At 43.4% G+C, this 23,754-nt stretch overlaps 1 long non-coding RNA gene across 1 annotated transcript; it reads left to right on the forward strand.

Moving 5' to 3' along the window:
* Positions 1-7,891: 7,891 nt before the first annotated feature.
* LOC141132544 (uncharacterized) lies at positions 7,892-14,078 on the forward strand. Its single transcript, XR_012242926.1, has 2 exons — positions 7,892-8,475; positions 10,360-14,078. It is a non-coding gene; the product is annotated as an uncharacterized lncRNA (long non-coding RNA).
* The last annotated feature ends 9,676 nt before the right edge of the window (positions 14,079-23,754 follow it).

Raw genomic sequence — 23,754 nt, forward strand, 5'->3', positions numbered from 1 at the left:
CTCATCTTTTTAGCTCCATACACCACCACAATGGATTTGAAATGAAACAAACAAGATGTGCTTTAACTGCAGACTTTCAGCTTTAATTTGAGGGTATTTACATCCAAATCAGGTGAACGGTGTAGGAATTACAACAGTTTGTATATGTGCCTCCCACTTTTTAAGGGACCAAAAGTAATGGGACAATTGGCTGCTCAGCTGTTCCATGGCCAGGTGTGTGTTATTCCCTCATTATCCCATTTACAAGGAGCAGATAAAAGGTCCAGAGTTCATTTCAAGTGTGCTATTTGCATTTGGAATCTGTTGCTGTCAACTCTCAATATGAGATCCAAATCAAGCAGGCTCAATCCAGCAGGCTGAACAAAAAAAAACCCGAAGAGCTCAGGAGGAGCCGCTGTACTAGCTATCCAATGTATTAGCTATCCAATGTTATTACAGTGATCTCCCACGCTGAGCTATTGTGTTCTAACAGGGGGAACACACCAGTCAGCGCTTTCAGACACTGATTGATAGCGCTCATCAAGTGCCGATTGGCAGGATTTTTTCGGGCATGTACCTTCGACAGGGCCAAATATTCAGTAGAAACCGCCGATGCCACCCGATATTTGGTCTGTGTATACAGGGCTCTACTCACAAAATACTGTATAAAAATTATAGACTTGAAATTCTACCTTGTGTTCTATTGTATACTTTTTCCATATTTTCAAACAGTAACATACATAATTTATATATATATATATATATATATATATATATATATATATATATATATATCATTTTTAAAAATGCAATGTGAAAAGAAAGAGAAAACCTCAACAAAGCAGCTGCACTGCTAAATAATGATATCAAAAGTTTATTGTCACATCAAAAAAGTCAAATGCAAAATTAGAAATTCTTACCTATAAAGAAAACATCCCATCACACGATTAGCATCAGAATAGGTAAATAACAATATGTAGTGGCCACATGATAAGTTCTCCAAGATGGCTGAGACAGTGTTCCTTTGGAGACTCGGCCGTAGGTCAGTATTCCAACATTCCAACGACCCCAAACACACCTCCAAGACTACCACTGCCTTGCTAAAGAAGCTGGGGGTAAAGGTGATGGACCGGCCAAGCATGTCTCCAGACCTAAACCTTATTGAGCATCTGTGGGGCATCCTCAAACGGAAGGTGGAGGAGCGCAAGATCTCTAACATCCACCAGCTCAGTGATATCATCATGGAGGAGTGGAAGAGGACTCCAGTGGGAACCTGTGAAGCTCTGGTGAACTCCATGCCCAAGAGGGTTAAGGCAGTGCTGGAAAATAATGGTGGCCACACAAAATTACTTTGGGTCTAATTTGGACATTTTCACTTAGGGGTGTACTCACTTTTGTTGCCAGCGGTTTAGACATTAATGGCTGTGTGTTGAGTTATTTTGAGGGGACGGCAAATTTACACTGTTATACAAGCTGTACACTCACTACTTTACATTGTAGCAAAGTGTCATTTCTTCAGTGCTGTCACATGAAAAGATATAATAAAATATAGGGATGTACTCACTTTTGTGAGATACTGTATTGTGGGCCTGCCCCAAAGTTTGTTGCTTTTGGATGAGGGTACATTCCTTTATATTTTCAGTCACAATGGTCAATGTTGTCAAGAATGCAAGCATCGCCCTACTGAATAAACCAGTCAAATATGTCCCGAGACACACACACACACAGACCTTAATATACTTCATGTTCTTTGCGGCCAAAATCGCTATTGCGACCACATGGAAAAGTCCTGTGATAGATATAGCCTTAAGGAAACTCATGTGGATCATGATAAATCAAAACATTGTGGCTGTCTTGCGAGATAAACAATCCCTCTTGGCTTACCTATTTGCAGGTCGCAGACATAAAGAGCTGATTCCAAGGATGGTCGAAGTTACAACCCCGGGCAGACTCACCTCCTCTCTTCTTCTTTCTCTTACTCTTCTTCCTCTCTTTTTCCTCTTCTTCCTCTCTTTTCTCGCCAGCTCTGTTGCTGTTCCCTCTTCTCCTTCTTTCCCCTTCCTCACCTGTGTTACTCACACTATTAGTAGTGGGGAGTTGTGTCCCCCCAAAAATGAATAATATGATGTTCGACACCAGGGAGATCTTTCGTAATCATAAAGCACAAGTTAAAGGTTCTACCATCATGCAGACCACTTCATATAGGTTATGCATTACTGATGTTTTAGTCCTCATTGACCTCCCTATTTGCTTGTGACTACTTGGGACCTAATGAACAACACCTCCCATTTGTTATGGTCCTTTCATGGTTCCCCAAGTTCTTATATTTTTTTATGTAACTACTTTGTTATATGCTCAGGGCATTGCAAGGATTGTTTGCCGCTCTGCTCTGTATTGCTCTTCCTTTCTTCAGGAAACCCTTAAAAAAAACAATTGAAACAGAAATAACATATATAAATACAATGTAAATTGATAAAGAAAGGGGTAGATTTACTAAGGGCAAATCCACTACAAGTGCACTGCAAGTGCACTTAAAAGTGCACTTGTAGTGCAGTCACTGTAGATCGCTGTAGATCTGAGGGGAAGGTCTGAAATGCGAGGAAGCTCTGCTGATTTTATCATCCAATCATGCGCAAGCAAAAATGCTGTTTTTTATTTTCCTTGTATGTCCCCCTCAGATCTACAGCAGCTGCACTTCCAAGTGCACTTCCAAGTGCACTTGCAGTGCACTTGTAGTGCAAAGTGGATCTTCCTTTAGTAAACAACCCTCATAGTGTCTCTATGTGGAAAAAACATTGCTAATAAACAATAGCACAGTTGGAGAGGGGAGAGCCATTGTAACATAACAGGTTGAAATAGAGCCTCACAAGGTGTTACCAGTACATAGAGGGATGCCAAAAAGCTGCTCCACACATTCCATGGCAAGTATGTCAGCTCATCAGAAGCTGATGATCATTTTGTGTACATTGAATTCCTTAATCTGCATAACTGAGGCTTAGCAGGTAGATGTGCATTGCCAAAGCTAAAAGGTGTCCCTGTTTCTCAGCTCAGAAGTTGAGCTGGCCATACACTAGTCAATTTTCAAGCAAATGTTTAAATTGACGTAATTAAATTCTCATCAGTACGTTCAATGACATGTTGAACGTCATTCAAAAGTACTTCAGTGAACATTTGCTTTTGACATTCGATGTTCAAGTGAATGGACATTCTCAAAAGAAAAAAAACATTCATTATTAGAAATGTGTTCATTTAAGAAAAATGTTCCAGTCAGCTCTGTCACAGACCTAGCCAGAACAGAGGCTGTTGGAGAGGACTGTATGCAAGCCTGTTGCCCACCGATTATGGGCCCTAGCATTTGGGGGAATGGTGCTCTCTGTGAGCTGTATGCCTGGGGACCCTGGGGTTGGTGTTACTTTGGATTCAGCTCCATGTCCCCCCAAAACACACGGACTCTGGAACCCGTTATATGCCATATTAGAATGATAAGACTGAATTATACTGTTGGGACACATCCTGTGAGGAGATGCTAATGTCATCATCTCCACTCACCTGTCTGATGTCAGCTATAATGGGTTTAATGTAAATAAGTTTAGTCTAGGTTCTAAAGGTATTCAACTCATTGTTGTTTGTTCTAATTAACCCTGTGTTGATGTTTATGGTAATGTGTGTTAATTGAATGAGCTGATCACATTGTCCTCTATACAATGTAGGAGACGGGACGACTCCTATTGGAGCTCATGTTAATTAGGTTAATTAGGTTATGTTTGTATTGTTAATTGTAATTAGCTCCAGCTATTGTGTTTATATTCCTGTGTGAAGCTCGGTGACCACAAGTCTGGGCGAAAGGTCATGTCTCAGCCACCTAGGCTGTATAAAGGATGAGATAATTAGCTCATGTTAATTAGGTTAGCTTTGAGTCAGCCTGGTGTATAAATGTGTGGGTTATCTCAAATAAAAAACAGTTCTGATGTACTCCAAGACTGGTGTTGTCTAGTTCTTGGGGTTCCTATGGCCAGCTCTATGTTCCAGAACTTAGGAAGCGGTATATGACGGAAGCACTCAAGCGGAGTGTGGGGCGTTCCGTGACATTGGTGGCAAGCAGCGGGAAAGCTTCCTACAGTCTGGGACATCCAAACTTCCGTCTGGATCCAAGGTCCATATAGCAGGAGAGGAGAGGTACAGATACCAGCCGCCATGGATGAGGAATTCAGAAGGAGGTTGCGAGAGATGCAGATACAGCACAGAGGACCAGTATCGGAGCAGGTCCTGCTGGGATGGTGTGATTCTATTCGCTGCAAACTCTGGAAGGAAGCGCTAGCCCGTGAGCAGCGACACCAGGGAAAAGTTCTCCCCTCCATCGAGGAAAGGTACTGGTCGCAGTACGGACTGCGGGTGCGGTTTTTGGGAGAAAAACCACACAAGAAGCAGACAGCTGAATTAAGCAGGCTGGTCTGGGCAGAGATAAAGCTGGATGAGAGCTACAGAGCCCTCCGGTGGCATGTATCCCAAGCATGTCCCTGGATAGCGGATGACAGCCCAACGGAAGGCTTAAGCTACGGCGGCTTGGGACTGTTGTTTGTGAAGCTGACAGGGGACCCTAACTTTGGGAGTGATTTGGAGCGGCGGGTGGACGAAATCATGGATTTCAGAGAAGGGCTACTGAACATTTCGGAAGTGCACTGGGCACAGGAAGATTTGGAGTTTCTGGCCGTTCAGGAATGGGAGCTAGAGATCACCTACAGACGGCTGCTAGACATTGCTCAGTGCCAGGGCTGGGCTCCCTTTGCCTGGGACTATCAGGAAATACCAGCTGAAGATCTGGTAACTGAACAGAGGGTCCAAGACCTCTGTCCCACACTTTTACCAATTCCAGAGACTGGGGATTTAATAGACGTTTCTGTAGAGGAGGAACCACCTGGCAAACCCCCAGCAGAAGTGCTGGCAACCGGACAGAGGGTCCAAGACCTCTGCCCCACACCTGCAGCAATTGTGGAGGCTCAGGCTGAGAAGATGGCAATCACTTCCCAGCAGCAGATACAGGGGGAGAAGGGAGAGGAGGTGTGTGTTGTCCCTCCCCAACAGTTGGCCAGGGTGGAGGAAGTGGGCTTTCCTCCCCAGCAAAGATCCGTGTACCTGGGAGACAGTACCATCGACATGTCGTCCCAGCAGCCAGATGAGGGAATGGAAAAGGAAGCAGCCGGCTCACCTCCCCAATGGCAGCTACACAGTTTGGGAGTGGAGGAAGCCAGCCTCCTGCCCCAACAGTTAGCCGGAGCAGAGGATGCGGAGTCCCCAGCAGAAGTGCTGGCAACAGGGCGGAGTGCTACCAACCTCTGCCCAGCACCGGCAACAACTACAGAGTTCCAGGGAGGCAGGGCAGTCGGCCTCCCTCTCCAACAGTTAGCTGGAACAGATGGTGTGGGGTTTCCAGCAGAAGGGCTGGCAACAGGGCCGAGGACTGCTGGACTCTGCCCTCAACTAACAGAGGATGGATTTCCTGTGAAGGTGGATGGGACTTCAGTCTCCACCTGTATACTCCAGGGATGCTGGGCAGTGGGCCCAGATCCCCAACAGCATGACAGAGTGAGCCCAGACACCCTGTCCTCTCTCCAGCGGCAGAAAGGATTCCAGGGAGAAGAGCCAGTCCAGGCCTCTCCCCAGCGGCAGATATGTTCTCTGAGAGAGGCAGAGGTTGGCTGGGTGAGTAATGCTTTGTTTGGAACAATTTATTTGGGGTACTGTGTGGGTACAGGCAGTAGAGGACTGGAGCTGTTTACTATCTTCGGAGTCAACCCGTCTGGGGTCTCCTCCTGTGTTAGTCTCCTGCCGAAAGAGGAGAAATGTCACAGACCTAGCCAGAACAGAGGCTGTTGGAGAGGACTGTATGCAAGCCTGTTGCCCACCGATTATGGGCCCTAGCATTTGGGGGAATGGTGCTCTCTGTGAGCTGTATGCCTGGGGACCCTGGGGTTGGTGTTACTTTGGATTCAGCTCCATGTCCCCCCAAAACACACGGACTCTGGAACCCGTTATATGCCATATTAGAATGATAAGACTGAATTATACTGTTGGGACACATCCTGTGAGGAGATGCTAATGTCATCATCTCCACTCACCTGTCTGATGTCAGCTATAATGGGTTTAATGTAAATAAGTTTAGTCTAGGTTCTAAAGGTATTCAACTCATTGTTGTTTGTTCTAATTAACCCTGTGTTGATGTTTATGGTAATGTGTGTTAATTGAATGAGCTGATCACATTGTCCTCTATACAATGTAGGAGACGGGACGACTCCTATTGGAGCTCATGTTAATTAGGTTAATTAGGTTATGTTTGTATTGTTAATTGTAATTAGCTCCAGCTATTGTGTTTATATTCCTGTGTGAAGCTCGGTGACCACAAGTCTGGGCGAAAGGTCATGTCTCAGCCACCTAGGCTGTATAAAGGATGAGATAATTAGCTCATGTTAATTAGGTTAGCTTTGAGTCAGCCTGGTGTATAAATGTGTGGGTTATCTCAAATAAAAAACAGTTCTGATGTACTCCAAGACTGGTGTTGTCTAGTTCTTGGGGTTCCTATGGCCAGCTCTATGTTCCAGAACTTAGGAAGCGGTATATGACGGAAGCACTCAAGCGGAGTGTGGGGCGTTCCGTGACAAGCTCTATCAAATGTTCTTATCACTGTGGTTGAAAACAAACTTCAGTGTGATATCACTAATCATTAGAAACTCAAACTAATGTTCTTTAAACAAAATGTCGCAAAATATTGTACTAGTGTATTGCCAGCTTATGCAGAAAAGTAAGTTGCCTTTGGGCATTGATTCTTTTTTTCAGTGGTTTTATTGAGTGTCATGTTTTCTTATCTAAAATGTTTAGGGTTAAATACATTTAAATGCATTTTAAATAGTTAAATAGCTTCCTTGCCTTTGAGTGGCTGTCTGCTTAGGGTATCCTAAAGTCTGGTACACACGAATAGGTTTTTTTTTGTTCAACCCAGCGAGCCGGTTTTTATTAAACTGGCCAATGTCTCACAATATTCGGCCCATGTATGATATTTTTTATAGACATAGGGGTTAATTTACTAAAACTGGGGAGTGCAGAATCGGGGGCAGCTCTGCATAAAAAACAATCATATTCCAAATTTTTTTCAAAGCTTAACTGATCAAGCTGAAGTTAGAAGCTGATTGGCCATTGCACCAGACTTTGTACTCTCCAGTTTTAGTAAATCAACCCCATAGCATCATCCTTTGTAACCTAGCTAGAACAGATGGAAGACTCTTCTTGAAGACATTTTCCAATCTGACTCTACAGTTACTTGTCTCCCATTTATGTGTTAATGAAATGTTCACATACAAGTAAAATTGTCTCTGTCTTTTATATTGGGCATAGCTGATCTCAGTTTCCATCTGTAAATTCAATGTCCCCTATTGCAATAATATGATACAAGGTCCTTTTTTTTGGATCAACTTTAACTGTAAAATATAACATATAAATCAAACATTAGCATAATCAATCATACCTTGCCCATACTTGAAATTTTTTCCAGCTCTGACCGATTGTCAGATGGTCTTGTATGACAGACTTCTGAAGTTTTATCTGGACTTGGTTGAAGGGCCATTCCCACCAGAATGGATTTATTGTTGTTGTGTCCCCATGAGACCCTCTTCCCCTCATTTCCCTTTACAGGAGACAAATTTGACCAAAAAAATCTCAATAGAGACAAAGACAGCAGTTGAAATTAACAGCAGTTTTAACCCTTTCCCAATCGATCTAAAACAAAAGAAAACTTTAAACTTGATTGAGTTTTCACTAAGCCTGCAAACGCAGATCAATGTTAAAGGAATGTGTGACTGTTGTTCAGTGATGACACAGTAGTCGTAAACAAGTTACAAAGGAGCTTTTCAGCTTATGTTGCCATGATACTATTTAGGTAGCAAGAGCTAAATACAAACCAAACCAGCCCAGCAACAAGAACTTGTAGACGTTTCCTGCAGGCTTCTCTAGGTATGCTTACAAACTCTTTATTTTCTCATTGAGAAATTTGCTCAGTATAATAAGTCTGCCTAAAAAAAACAGATTTTTGTTTTAATGAAAAGTGCGTTCGAATGGAAAATGCATTCAGACTACGTGGTCCCAGCTGTTTTGTATGTGGTGTTCCTGTATCTCCATGTCCATCACCAGCCATCCCTCCAGAATTTTTTAATGAACTGGTTCCAGTGGTCTGCAGATCGGTTCTTCTATCAGCTTCCCACCCACAGTTCACAAGACAAGAATTGGAAATTAAACTGAAGAATGGAGAGATTGAGCCCGTCTTAGGACGTAAGAGCAACAAACTTCTTACTATGCGAAATAAGGAAGATGGATGGAAAGAGAAGACACATTTACCTCCACTGTCTGGCAGTGGCACAATGTCCAGGCAAAGAAGCCAACAGTCTCTTCAGAAGACTTCTTCAGGTTTCTTCTCAGACTTGGCACACTTACAGGGACAGCTTGAGAAGGGCAAGTGATTTTTTTCATTCAGTTGATAAAATTCATTTCTTATTCCATTCCATCCCGGTCTACAGTTCCTTGGGATCAAGTTGGGTTGTTTAACAAAGTGGCAAAAACATAATTTGACATGAATATATCAAAAAGTGCCCACGTCTAGATAATGGTGCCTAAAATTGTATTGTATATAAAATGTTTGCAAAAGAAGTACATATATGTTTTGCAATAACAAAAAACATGAGTAGATAGCCCTGACTAGAACAATCTAGAATAGCATTTCCCAACCTTAATACCACAAGGAAACACTTGGAATAATTTCCAGGTCACAGAGAACCTCACTAAAATAAACATTATATCTACATTGTACAACTCACAGTACATTATTGTGGTCAGCATGATATAATAATACATTCAGGCTGGGTATACTCTGTTCTAAAATTCAGATCCCCAACATTCTTGTCAAGTTGTATATCATACATTGCACAAGTCTTAAGTTGGTCCAAGGGATAGCCTTTGACTAGCCCAATATGATTCTTCACTAAAAAGTCATGTATTACGGGATCATTTGTATTTTGGGAGAATGCATTGCTCCGTGATTGTGCCTCATGTTTTGTTTTCTGTTTCTAACTTCACTTATACTATACTATACTGTACTGTATGTAGCAAATATTTTATCCACTTGTTTCCAATAAAGCATTTTTTTTTTGGGGGGGGGGACCTGGCTTACTTAAGCCCCTTTCATACCAGCGGACTGTGCATTTTTCGGGCAGGCCCGATCAGATTGTTCTCTATGGGGGGAGGATGTCAGCAGACATGTGTCTGCTGTCCCCCTTCAGCATCCAATCCGTGATACGTGTAGTATGGAGTAGTATAGACATGTAGTCCGTTCCCATCTGACCTCCCCATAGTGGAAAAGTGGGCTGTGTCCGTGTCCGCTCCGCTATGCAGACCTGTCATCTGCCTGCTCAGTGGGGATTAGCGAAGAGATCCCCCGCTAAGCAAGCTGATCCGCTTGGACGGAGACCACTCCGTCTGAAAAGGGCCTTATGCCCCATACACACGAGTGGAATTTCCGTTGGAAAAAGATTTTTCCAACGGAATTCCGCTCAAGCTTGGCTTGCATGCACACAGTCACACAAAAGTACACTGAACTTTTGACCGTCAAAGAGCGCGGTGACGTACAACACTACAACGAGCCAAGAAAATGAAGTTCAATGCTTCCGAGCATGCGTCAAAGTGTTTCCAAGCATGCGTGATTTTTTGCGCGTCCAAATTGCATATAGACAATCGCATTTTCGGATAGGAATTTTTCCCGACCGAAAAATAGAGAACATGCTCTCAATTTTTTGCTGGCTGGAATTCCGCCAGCAAAATCCGATGGAGCATACACACGGTCGCATTTTCTGACCAAAAGCTCTCATCTGAGTTTTGCTGGCGGCATTAGAGTATTTGATACCTAGAGCAGATTTAGAATCCTTTGCTATGTGTTTACTTTGAAGGTCTGGCGGATAGCCAAGATTTTGGTACAACAGAAAGTAATAGGTAAAGTAAAAGTTGTGAACTTTGAAGATGAATTTCTTCTTATTGCCTATACAGTAGCTACAGAGGTGAATGAGGGCTTGTTTTAAAGTGATTTTACGACTTGTTCAGAATATTTAAATAATTTATTGTGAATAGTCTGGTTACTTCAGAGCTGGTTTACAAAAAAAGCACTATACCAGTGGCCTTGCTCACTTGAAATCAGGTTCAGGGATTTTCTTTTTTTTAGCACAGTGCACCATAAAGTTACTGTCTTTGGTTACAACAGGATAACTCTTTCAATAGTTTATCGTTATAGACATTTTCATCATTTCTAAAATTTCAATTTGTAATTTAAGTTTCTTTTTACTTATGCAGGGCATGTGAAATGGTGGAAACCCACTACCAAACCCGCTCAGATTAAATCGTCCATGGCACCATCAACCTCAAGTTACCTACCAGCTAAAAGATATTTCACAATAATAAATGACACGACATCGAACAGGAGCAAAGCTGAGTTATTTCCTCCCATTCTTGATGTATGGGCACAGAATGATGCAATGCAAAGGTCTATCACACTCCGGATTTAAAGGGACTGTGATTTTAACTTATCCTCATAGTGTCTGTGTGTATATGGCAAAGAACTGGTAAAGGATATAAGTTAAAGTATCTGTATATGGAATGCAATCCAAATGGTTTAGTACAAGGAGATATATATCACAAGGATTGGTACTGGGACAGCTAATTTTAGTACATCCAGACATTACTCAAATTTAATCCCAAACATCCCATTCCCCTCTACAGCATATCCCAGCATTATTGCTTCCCATGTGACATCATCTCTTGCTTACAGAATTCTTGCAGGGGCAACTCCTGGGAGGTCAATTCAAATTGACATAGGCACACCCCCAGAACTGCATCTCCAAAGAGCTCTTTCCTTACACACATTTTGTATGCAGGCTCTTAGGAGTCAAGGCAGCAGCATTGGTTTGCTGGGAAAAAAAATAAATGTATGCATGTGGGGTAAAACAGAAAGGAGGATAAGTGGCATTCTATAGTCCAGCAGGCAGGGCTGACAACACTGGTTGGGATTTCAGGCTAGCAAAGGCGTTATCAATTCAAACAGGAGCTTGTCAGATTTCTGGTCGATATTTATGTGTTTGACAAAACATGAGAAAAAAAATTAGTAATGTTCTTAAAAAAAAATTTAAAAAAACATTTGGAGAAATGTTTTTTTTTACTCACCTCTAAATGCCTGTTGCTAGGGGGTCCCTCGTAGTCTGCCTCCTTCGGTGCCTGGGCTCCTGTTGTCACTTTCCACGGCGCAGGAAGGGAGATCACCTCTCCACCCTCCCTCTTGTCAATCATCCGGGACACGTGACCGGTCCCAGATGATTGCGGGGCCAGTGACTGCGCGGGTCGCGGGTCGCGCATGCGCAGTGTGTGCCCGGCTGTGAAGCCACAGCCTGGCACCCACAGTTGAAATGCCAGCGCCAACGAGCGGAGGGGGGGACGAGTGGGGCTTCGATCCCCCGCATCGCTGGACCCTGGGACAGGTAAGTGTCCAATTAAAAGTCAGCAGCTGCAGTATTTGTAGCTGCTGACTTTCTTTTTTTTAAATGGGAACCCCGCTTTAACCACTACAGTCCCAGAAGGATTTATCTCCTTCCTGACCAGAGCACTGCGTCGCATTAACTTACAATTGCGCGGTCGTGCGACGTGACTCCCAAACAAAATTGACGTCCTTTTTTTCCCACAAATAGAGCTTTCTTTTGGTGGTATTTAATCACCTCTGCGTTTTTTTTTTTTTTGCGCTATAAACATAAAAATAGCGACGATTTTGAAAAAAATGTATTATTTTTTTACTTTTTGCTATAATAAATATCCCCAGAAAATATATATAAAAAAAAATGTTTTCCTCAGTTTAGGCCGATACGTATTCTTCTACATTTTTTTGGTAAACAAAATCTCAATAAGCGTTTATTGATTGGTTTGCGCAAAAGTTAAAGCTTCTACAAAATAGGGGATAGTTTTATTATTATTATTATTATTATTCAGGATTTATATAGCGCCAACAGTTTACGCAGCGCTTTACAATATAAAAGGGAGACAATACAGTTATAATACAATACAATAGGATTAAGAGGGCCCTGCTCAGAAGAGCTTACAATCTAATAGGGTGGGGCAGGTGGTACAAAAGGTTGTAACTGTGGGGAATGAGCTGGTGGAAGTGGTAGGAGATTAGTTGGAGACATTATAGGCTTTCCTGAAGAGATGAGTTTTCAGGGATTGCCTGAAGGTAGCAAGAGTAGGGGATAGCCGGATAGATGGAGGTAGCGAGTTCCAGAGGATGGGAGAGGCTCTGGAGAAATCCTGGAGACGAGCATGGGAGGAGGAGATGAGAGAGCTTGAAAGCAGGAGGTCTTGAGAAGAGCGGAGAGGTCGATTTGGGCGATATTTGGAGACAAGATTAGTGATGTAGCTTGGGGCAGAGTTGTGAATGGCTTTGTATGTTATGGTTAGAATTTTGAATTTAATTCGCTGGGTGATTGGGAGCCAGTGTAGGGATTGAAGTAGAGGGTTGGCAGACACTGAGCTGTTGGTAAGGTGGATAGGTCTGGCAGCAGCATTCATGATAGACTGAAGAGGGGATAGCCTATGGAGCGGTAAGCCAATGAGAAGGGAGTTGCAATAGTCAAGGCGAGAGATAACAAGGGAGTGAATGAGGAGCTTGGTGGTTTAATTTGTTAAAAAAGGGCGAATTTTAGAGATGTTACGGAGGTGAATTCTACAAACTTTTGACAGCGATTGGATTTGAGGCTGAAATGACAAGTCAGAGTCTAGGATTACACCGAGTACCCTGGCGTGAGGGGAGGGACTGATGGTTGCATTGTTGATTTTGATGGAAAAGTCATGGAGGGGGGCACGGGCGGGGGGGAATATTAATAGCTCAGTTTTAGAGAGATTTTGTTTAAGGAAGTGGTGCGACATCCATGCTGATATGTCAGTTAGTAACTTAGTAATGCGAGAGGAGACTGAAGGAGTGAGGTGAGGAGTAGACAGATAGATTTGGGTGTCATCAGCGTATAAATGGTATTGGAAGCCGTGGGCAGTTATTAAGTGACCAAGGGAGGAGGTGTAGATAGAGAAGAGAAGGGGTCCAAGAACCGAGCCTTGGGGGACCCCCACAGAAAGGGGCAATGGAGAGGAGGAGACAGAGTTGTAGGTGACACTGAAGGAGCGCTGTGATAAATAGCCAGAGAACCAGGATAGAGCAGAATCTCGGATTTATGGCATTTTTATTAATAATTTTTTTTTTTACTAGTAATGGCGGCGATCAGCGATTTTTATCGTGACTGCGACATTATGGCGGACACATCGGACAATTTTGGCGCAATTTTGCAAGCTGCCTCTTAAATGGCAATGTACAGGTACGTTAGTCTGCCTGTACGTTGCCTTCTGCCGCAGTATATCTGCGTGAGGCAGTCGGGAAGCGGTTAACAAATGTCATATTTGTATATGGAAAGGAAACCTGTCAGACAGAACTATGTAGCCTGTCACTGCTGACCCCTCCTTCTGAAAATGCTCATGATTGCTGTGTTAGTGACCTGAAACAAATACAGCGATACAGACTTAAAGTGATTGTAAGCGATCACTTTGTAAAACAATCCATTAAGTTTAACCACTTCAGCCCCGGAAGGTTTTACCCACTTCCTGACCAGGCCATTTTTTGCGATACGGCACTGCATCACTTTAACTGACAATTGCGCTGTCATGTGATGTTGTACCCAAATAAAATTGATGTCCTTTTTTTCCCACAAATAGAGCTTTCTTTTGGTGGTATTTGATCACCTCTGTGGTATTTATTTTTTGCAATATAAACAAAAAAAGACCGACAATTTTGAAAAAAAAAAAAACAATATTATTTACTTTCTGCTATAATACATATCCAAAAAAATAAAATGTAAAAAAAATGAATTTCTTCATCAATTTAGGCCAATATGTATTCTGCTACATATTTTTGGTAAATAAAATCACAACAACCGTATATTATTTGGTTTGTGCAAAATAAATACCTGTTTTCTCTTTTTTATAAATGATCACATGCTCTATGTTCTCAGCTGCATAAGAGCTGGGGAGAGGAGAAGCTGCAGCACACTGAGCTTCCCAGTGAATGGCTGTGCAGTGGGGAGTGTCAGGACAGATCTGATCATTGGAACAGAGCACACTGAGTTCCCAGCACAGTTAGGGAACTGACCATGGTATGCTCTCCTGTTCAGTGTGGTTAGTTTTTAATAGGAAAGCAGAGGGACTGACCGGAACACCAGGGATTTCACACAAAGGAAGAAATACAAAGAGAACAGGATACTTTCTCATACAAGTACATAGTACAGCAGGCACATTTCAGTAATATGAAGTGTTGGGGTAACAAATGCTTTAAGGCTTTCCCTGAGCTTCTGGTGCATAATTTTTCCATATCTGTGAATTGAGAATAGAGAAGTCTGACAGTGCATATATTTCTCCTATGGCAGGGGTATTTTAAGTGGCGGGTAAAAATATAAAGTAGAATTATAGGCAAGCCGACTTTTTTTTTTATAGAGTAAGGGAGGGTTATAACTCCTGTAAGGTTTGATTTTTCCATCTGCGTCCCATTGTGGAGATTTCCTTTACTTCCTGTCCCATAGCCAAAACAGAAAGTGAGAGGAAATCCCTGCAAATTAAGGGAATCTCTTGAGGACCCCCAGGTCACCAGAACTAGTGTCCCCATTGGAAGATTTCTCCTCTATTACTTTTCTTGGGACAACCAAAAATTTGGGATTTTCTTTTACGTTCACTTCCAATGATAATGGTAAACAGGACAAACAGAGAGGATGTATCTCCCTAACAGGGGCACAGACAGCAATAATAACTGTAAAGTGTTCTAATCCCTCTCCACTCCATCCAAAAACTTTGCCTTTAGTTATACTTTAATGTTGTATTGAAACCTTATTGTAACCTCTTAGGGAGAAATCTATTTTTCTGTGTACAGGAAAATGTCCACATTCCCTGGAAGGTCCCTAGATCTTTGCCTGCTAAAGGCCTGTCTGGTGCAGAGAGGTGCAAGGGAGGACTGGACAAAGGACATTACTAATAGGATAGATTGGTAGGGCTGGTGGCCCTGTGTAAAAATACATCACAATTCAGATATCGGTCGAAGCAGGACCCATAGTCGATGACACATGCTGGACATTAAATAGCTAACTATCTGTTCAGACAGGTGACAACAGCCCCTGGGTAGAAGGAAGTCTTCCAGCACCAACTTCCTTTGTGGCTTTGATATGTCATGTGACCAAATTCCAAGGGTTTCAAAGATAGCTGATGCTGGAAGATGTGGAAGATGTGGAAAATGATATTCCTTTGGGAACACTTATCTTTCACCAAGTCCACCAATTACTGTGGCACTAGGGCCATGGCACCAATCAGAAATTTTGGGGCCCCATACAGAGCTTTAGTCTGCCCCCCCCCCCCCCCCCCACCCCCCCGGGTCTGACCACCAACATTCCCCAGTGGCCACCTCAGCAAGTCCTTCAGTGCACACGCTTTTATTTTAACACTCCTACAACTTAATATGGAAATGAAGAGTGTATTCCAAGTCATCAGTGCTTTCAAGATTTAACAGTAAGCAATTATATTTTGGGCAAAAAAATATAAATCCTGTCACCACTACATTTCACCTCTCCTTCCTTTACATGCCCATTTCACAGTGAAAACGTGAAATTAAAGTGGGGGGGGTACAATTTTCACCTTACTTTCCATCACATGGCCATTTCATTCCAATAAAGCAAAGAGACATCCCAATCCAGCAAAGAGACATCCCAATCCAGCAAAGAGACATCCCCTACAGCAAAAAGACAGCCCTGCCATCAAAGTTACATCCTAATCCAGCAAAAAAACACATCCTAATCACGCAAAGAGAAACCCTCTCCCAGCAACTTGGGACACTAGGGCAACTGGGCCCCTAGGTATGCCCAGACCCCTAAGTGTGTATGAGCTGCCCCCCCCCCCCCCCTTCGCTGGCAGCCATGACTAGGACACACTGGGGCTGTGAAGAAATGGTGGGTTGTGGACAGCTATAGTGAAACATCTTCAACATTACAGGACAATTCATTTGAATGTGCCTATACATACCACCATCCCTCCTAAATGTATCCCTGTTGGGCTAAACGTTATGTATCTGTTCCCACAAAGTACCATTGTAAGACTGGACAATAAAGACCATTCTCCTTCATTTAGAAATTTTAACACAGTGGATTTGATTTACTAAAGGCAAAGAGACTGTGCACTAATTTTTCTTAGTAAATATAAATGTGATGAAGCTTCGCTTTATAAAGAATATTCACTCACGTGCAAAGGAAATTAAAAAACAGCATTTTGCTTGCACATGATTAGATGACTTGAATCAAAAAAGCTTTATCACAATTATTAATGTCTGTGGAAAATGAGTGCAACTGCACTTGAAAAGTGCACAGTCCATTTGCCTTTAGTAATTCAACCCCATTGTGTTGTAATTTCTAAATGAAGAAAGGTCTTTGTTGTCCAGTCTTCTCTGCAGGTTGCTAACAACCACATGTGATGCCGAGCCTCCATGAGTCAAAGAACATAAATACAGTTAATGGAAGGGGCATATCTGGTAAAATAAGTTAGAAAGGAAAGGGCTAGATGTCACTGGAAGTTCCCCAGCCAGGCAATGAGGTGGGATCTATCTGAGTTGCTTCAACTTTTAATGCACACTGCCAGAAGTTCACAGTATGCAGTGAAATCAAAGTAAGCAAGCAAGACTGGAGTTCAGCTTTAAGAGGTAAGTTCACCTTTGTACACTTTTTTTTCTCCTAAATTCCAGCTCCCCTATTCACCAATATAGCATTCATATACTTTTTTTTGCAAAAATATCAAAGCTTTCCATTAAATCTGGATTCACTTACTTTTCTTGTCCTAATCCACGTTTCCAGACGTTTTCATTAGTAATGTCTTTCTTCCTTACGGACTATAGGTCATGACACAGGAAGGAGTTGACCAGCTGACCTCATTAGCACACACCCTGCATCATCCACCCACCCATTCCCAGGTGCACGTTTTTTAATTTAAATGCAATTCATCAGTGAATACCCTTCTCACTAAATACACAATCAGATTGCATAGTGTATGGCCATCTTTATACAAGTACATAGAAGGGAGTGGACAGAAACATTCAGCTGTCAAGCCCCGTTCACAACTCTGCATAGCGTGAACTCGCATTCCCACATGCATTTTTTTTTTTTTTTAGCGAGGGGGGAGGCGTTCTGGAGCATTTTTACTCATCACGCATAGGGCAGCCCATCCGCCTGAATGTGCCGTCCTACACGCAGCAATCGCCCCAAAGACGTTTCAGAACTTTTTTTTAGAGTGGAGCTTGGTGCATTTTTTTTACTGCTATTTTTTGTGCAGTGCATTTCTGAAATGCAAGGAAATGCATAAATGTGAATGGAGCCTCATTGTTCTTGTGTTATCGCACCAATTTCACTTTCAGGCCCCATTCACATCTAGCATAGTGGTAGCACACATTTTGTGTCTCGTTTTTTCCTGTGACATGCATAGGGCAGCCCATTGATTTCAATTGGCTGCACTACATGTGGTTAATGGGACATTTTGGCGTTTTGTGGGTTGCATTTTTTTTGTGCGTTTTGCAGCATCTGCCCCTCGTTTTTTCCACATGGCAAAATGTGTGTTTGCTTCTGTGTTTTGTGTGCCGTTAACAATTAATGGCACTGAAAGCGCAACTAGTAATTTTAGGTGTATAAACATGGCCATACACTATATAATCTGATTGTGTATTTAGTGAGAAGGGTGATCACTGATTGATTGCATTTCATTTAAAAAATGTGCAGCTGGGAATGGGTGGGTGGATGATGCAGGGTGTGTGCTAATGAGGTCAGCTGGTCAACTCCTTCCTGTGTCATGACCTAAAGTCTGATCAGGAAGAAGACATTACTAATGGAAATGTCTGGAAACGTGGATTAGGATTATGATCCCCAGAGCCTGGGGGGAGATGCCTGTCGAGAACTTCAAGTCCTGAAGACTTCTCCCAGTCGCCAAGTAACGTAAAGTGGCAACTAGCCTCTGCTCCGCAGTGATGGCTTGCCTCATGCAGGTATCCTGCCTGCTGATATAGGGGGTCAGCATAGCCAGCAAACGTTCAAAAACGGGGTCCGTCATCCTGAGATAATTCCTGAAATCCTCAGGATTATTCTCACGGATCTCACGAAGCAAAGGCATGTGACAGAACTGGTCACGCTGGCGCAACCAATTCTTGGTCCATGAACTCCTCCTCGCCCTGTTCATGGACTGGACTCGGGTCAAAGTATTAACCCCAACACCAAGTCCCCACGCAGCCAGAACTCGAGAACGAGTACGTCCACGCAACATGGCTTCAAAACGGTCGACTGGTCAAACAAACTTATAACAAACGCACTGAAGAACAGCAAGGCCTATGAAGAGCGACCTGAAAATCAGGAACGAGCGGACTAGAACAGCCTGCTAGGCAGGTTACGAACTGACCAACACGCACTGAAAAGCAGATACAAACCTCACAAGCACAAACTGAACCGCAGAAAACAATCGAAATAAGCTGAAGTGTGAAAAGCGTGAATCGTCTCTAACCAAACTTCTACTAACAGGAGATAAACACGAGATTAGCAGAAGGAGCCCAAAGGGTGCCGTAGTGGGGCTTGAACTTCCTTTTTCTAGTCCCGTTGTACGTGCTGTACGTCACCGCGTTCAAAACCATTGGACTTTTAGAGTGATCGTGTGTGTCCAAGTCCGTCCGTTTTTAAGTCTGGCGCACCTAGCGGACAAAGTCCGTCGGTAAGCCCGTCGGACCAAGTATGCCGGAAAGTCCGCTCGTGTGTACGCGGCATAAGTGACTGTAGATTTGAGATTTGACGGAAAGCTTTGATATTTTTGCAAAAAAAGTACATGAATGCTATATTTGGTAAACCTGCGTTTATACCTCCATATACCTTAAACCACTTGCCGACCGGGCCATAGTCGAAAGACGGCTGCAGCGCGGTCGGCTAGTTCTGGGTGGACGTCCGTGGGACGTCCTCCCAGAATACTGCTCTCGCGCGCCCCCTGGGGCGCGCACCCGAGAACTTCCGTGACCGCCGGGTCCATAGGACCCGGCGCATCACAGATCACGGTAAACGGCCGCTAATCGCGGCCGTTTACCATGTGATCGCTCCGTCAAATGACGGAGCGATCACATGTCAACAGACCGGCGTCATGACATGACGCCGGTTCATCCCTCCCCTCTGTGTACCGATCGGTACAGTGTGAGGGGAGAGGGGGAGGGATCGGATGGCAGCACCGCTGTGGGCTGCATGTGTAGTGCCCACAGCGGTGCTCAGTGACAATTGCTGTCACATCCATCCATCCCTCCATGCTCAGCCATCCCTGCAATACTCTGCATTATACTCTGCATAATACCCTGCAATACTCTGCATAATACCCTGCAATACTCTGCATAATACCCTGCAATACTCTGCATAATACTCTGCATAATACCCTGCAATACTCTGCATAATACCCTGCAATACTCTGCATAATACCCTGCAATACTCTGCATAATACTCTGCATAATACCCTGCAATACTCTGCATAATACCCTGCAATACTCTGCATAATACTCTGCATAATACCCTGCAATACTCTGCATAATACCCTGCAATACTCTGCATAATACCCTGCAATACTCTGCATTATACTCTGCATAATAGCCTGCAATACTCTGCATAATACCCTGCAATACTCTGCATAATACCCCGCACTACTCTGCAATATACCCGGCACTACCCTGCAATATACCCGGCACTACCCTGCAATACTCTGCAATTTTTAACCAGTTCCCGCCCACAGTCATATGACGTCCTTGATTTTGTGCGGGGATATCTGAATGATGGGTGCAGCTACAGGCATCATTCAGATATCAGCTTTTTCAGCCGGCGATTTCCTACACCATAAGAATGATCATAGCGGCTGTTCCACTGCTTGATCGTTCTTATGGGAGGCGAGAGGGGACGACCCCCCCTTCCCGCCACCCTCCGGTGCTTCTACCGACTCACCGCTAGATCGAAGCCAAGATCGTTTTTTTTTTTTGTTTTTTTTTCAGGCTTCCCAGCCTAGAGGTGAGATGTGGGGTCTTATTGACCCCATATCTCACTGTAAAGAGGACCTGTCATGCCATATTCCTATTACAAGAATGTTTACATTCCTTGTAATAGAAATAAAAGTGATCAAAAATTTTTTTGGGGGGAAAAAAGTGTCAAACTAAAATAAATAAAGTAAAATAAACAATAAAAAAAAAAAAAAAAAAATTTTAAAGCGCCCCTGTCCGTGTGCTCGCATGCAGAAGCGAACACTTACGTAAGTCCCGCCCACATATGAAAACAGTGTTCAAACCACACATATGAGGTATCACTGCGAACGTTGGAGCGAGAGCAATAATTTTGGCCCTAGACCTCCTCTGTAACTCAAAACATGTAACCAGTAAAAAATTTTAAAATGTCACCTATGGAGATTTTTAAGTAGCAACGTTTGGCACCATTCCACGAGAGTGTGCAATTTTGAAGGGTGACATGTTAGGTATCTATTTACTCAGCGTAACTTCATCTTTCACATTATGCAAAAACATTGGGCTAACTTTACTGTTTTGTTTTTTTTTAAAGCACAAAACTGTTTTTTTTCCCCAAAAAACGCGTTCGAAAAATTGCTGCGCAAATTCCGTGTGAGATAAAAAGTTGCAACAACCGCCATTGTATTCTCTAGGGTCTTTGCTAAAAAATATATATATAATGTTTTGGGGTTCTATGTAATTTTCTAGCAAATAAATGATTATTTTTACATGTAGGAGAGAAATACAAGAATTGGCCTGGGTGCTCCAGAACGCCTGAAGGTGCTCCGTGCATGTTGGGCCTCTGTATGTGGCCACGCTGTGTAAAAGTCTCACACATGTGGTATCGCCATACTCGGGAGTAATAGCAGAATGTGTTTTGGGGTGTAATTTGTTGTATGCATATGCTGTGTGTGAGAAATAACCTTCTAATATGACAATTTTGTGAAAAAAAAAAAGAAAAAAAAAATCTTGATTTTGCAAAGAATTGTGGGAAAAGATGACAATTTCAAAAAAACTCATCATGCATCTTTTCAAATACCTTGGAATGTCTTCTTTCCAAATAGGGGTCATTTGGGGGGTATTTGTACTTTTCTGGCATGTTAGGGTCTCAAGAAATTAGATAGGCCGTCAGTACTTCAGTTGTGATCAATTTTCAGATATTCACACCATAGCTTTTGGACTTTCTAACATTCACAAAGACCAAATAATATACACCAAGTTGTACTTATTTTTACCAAAGATATGTAGCAGTATAAATTTTGGCCAAAATTTCCAAAGAAAAATTACTAATTTGCTAAATTTTATAACAGAAACAAAGAAAAATTCATTTTTTTACCAAATTTTCAGTCTTTTTTCTTTTATAGCGCAAAAAATAAAAAACCCAACGGTGATTAAATACCACCAAAAAAAAGCTCTATTTGTGTGAAAAAAAGGACAAAAATTTCATATGGGTACAGTGTTGTATGACTGAGTAATTGTCATTCAAAGTGTGAGAGCACCGAAAGCTGAAAATTGGTCTGGTTAGGAAGGGGGTTTAAGTGCCCAGTGGGCAAGTGGTTAAACTGAATATTGACTGACTGCACACATGCATATTTGGTAAACCTGCGTTTATACCTCCATATACCTTAAACTGAATATTGACTGACTGCACACATGCATATTTGGTAAATCTGTTTGTCACCACTGTTTCAACTCCATCTGTAGCCATGCTCACATTATTTCAATGTTTATTTAGCCATTAAGTCTTACCTAAATTATGGGTTCCCTTATCTTTACAATTTTGGCCTTTTAGTCCCCTTGCAGTTTGATTGTGGTGTGAAAGTTTTGCTTTAGCTGTGTTCCTAATATCCCCTTCTAATTGATTAATTGCCAGATTCAACCCACACCCAGGGCTGGACTGGGACAAAAATTTGGCCCTGGACTTCTTCCAGACTGGCCCACTTTAATTTTGCAGACATGCACAAAAACAGTATATAAACTATATGCAATTGCTCGAGGTAATTGCCCTGCAAAGCGGCCAGTGGGTCCTGCTGGGAGCCGGCCACTGACCTGTGGGCCCTTCAAGGAGCTGGCCACAGGCCATGGCCATCTTCCAGCAGGACCCACAGTGTTGAGGCCTTTTTTGAGGTACTGGGTGGGCACTGGGGCAGGATAAATGGAGGGGTGGATAGATGGGATTTGGGGTCAGCTGGCCCTGGGGGTGTCAGGGTCTTTCACCTCAGCAATGCCTTCACCCCCCCCTGGGAGCTTGAACGTGTGGACTACAACTCCCAGAATTCAACAGGGTGCAACAGCTAGCTGGCGGCCATGCCCCCCAGTGAACTGACACTGACAGCTCCAGCACAGCTGGCTCTGGCCACTCACACATAGCCTCCTGATCCATGTTCCTGAGGACAGGCCAGTGCAAGAATTTTTGTGTACTTAGGCAACGGTGCATTTTACCACCCCCCCACCCCAAGGCAACTGGATACGTCCCTGACTGCCACCGTCCTATGCATACAGAAAGAGCCCCCCTTTACTATCAGAGACCCCACCCCCATTTACCATCAGGTCCCCCACGCTCACAGAAAGTACCCCCTTTACCATCAGATCCCCCACTCACAAAAAGTACCCCCCTTTACCATCAGATCCCCCACTTACAGAAATAACCCCCCTTTAGCATCAGATCCCCCACTCACAGAAAGAACCCTCCTTTAACATCAGATCCCCCACTCACAGAAAGAACCCCCCTTTTAACATCAGATCCCCCACTCACAGAAAGAACCCCCCTTTAACATCAGATCCCCCACTCACAGAAAGAACCCCCCTTTAACATCAGATCCCCCACTTACAGAAAGAACCCCCCTTTACCATTAGATCCCCCACTCACAGAAAGAACCCCCCTTTACCATCAGATCCCCCACTCACAGAAAGAATCCCCCTTTACCATCAGATCCCCCACTCACAGAAAGAACTCCCCTTTACCATCAGATCCCCCACTCACAGAATGAACCCCCCTTTAACATCAGATCCCCCACTCACAGAAAGAACCCCCCTTTACCATCAGATCCCCCACTCACAGAAGGAACCCCCCTTTAACATCAGATCCCCCACTCACAGAAAGGACCCCCCTTTAACATCAGATCCCCCACTCACAGAAAGAACCCCCCTTTAACATCAGATCCCCCACTCACAGAAAGAACCCCCCTTTAACATCAGATCCCCCACTCACAGAAAGAACCCCCCTTTAACATCAGATCCCCCACTTACAGAAAGAACCCCCCTTTACCATCAGATCCCCCACTCACAGAAAGAACCCCCCTTTACCATCAGATCCCCCATCACAGAAAGAATCCCCCTTTACCATCAGATCCCCCACTCACAGAAATAACCCCCCTTTACCATCAGATCCCCCACTCACAGAATGAACCCCCCTTTAACATCAGATCCCCCACTCACAGAAAGAACCCCCCTTTAACATCAGATCCCCCACTTACAGAAAGAACCCCCCTTTACCATCAGATCCCCCACTCACAGAATGAACCCCCCTTTAACATCAGATCCCCCACTCACAGAAAGAGTTCTCCAGCAGTGCTGGAACTATACAT

This window comes from Aquarana catesbeiana, linkage group LG01 (assembly GCF_042186555.1).
Source record: "Aquarana catesbeiana isolate 2022-GZ linkage group LG01, ASM4218655v1, whole genome shotgun sequence".
In the NCBI taxonomy this organism is placed as follows: Eukaryota; Metazoa; Chordata; class Amphibia; order Anura; family Ranidae; genus Aquarana; species Aquarana catesbeiana.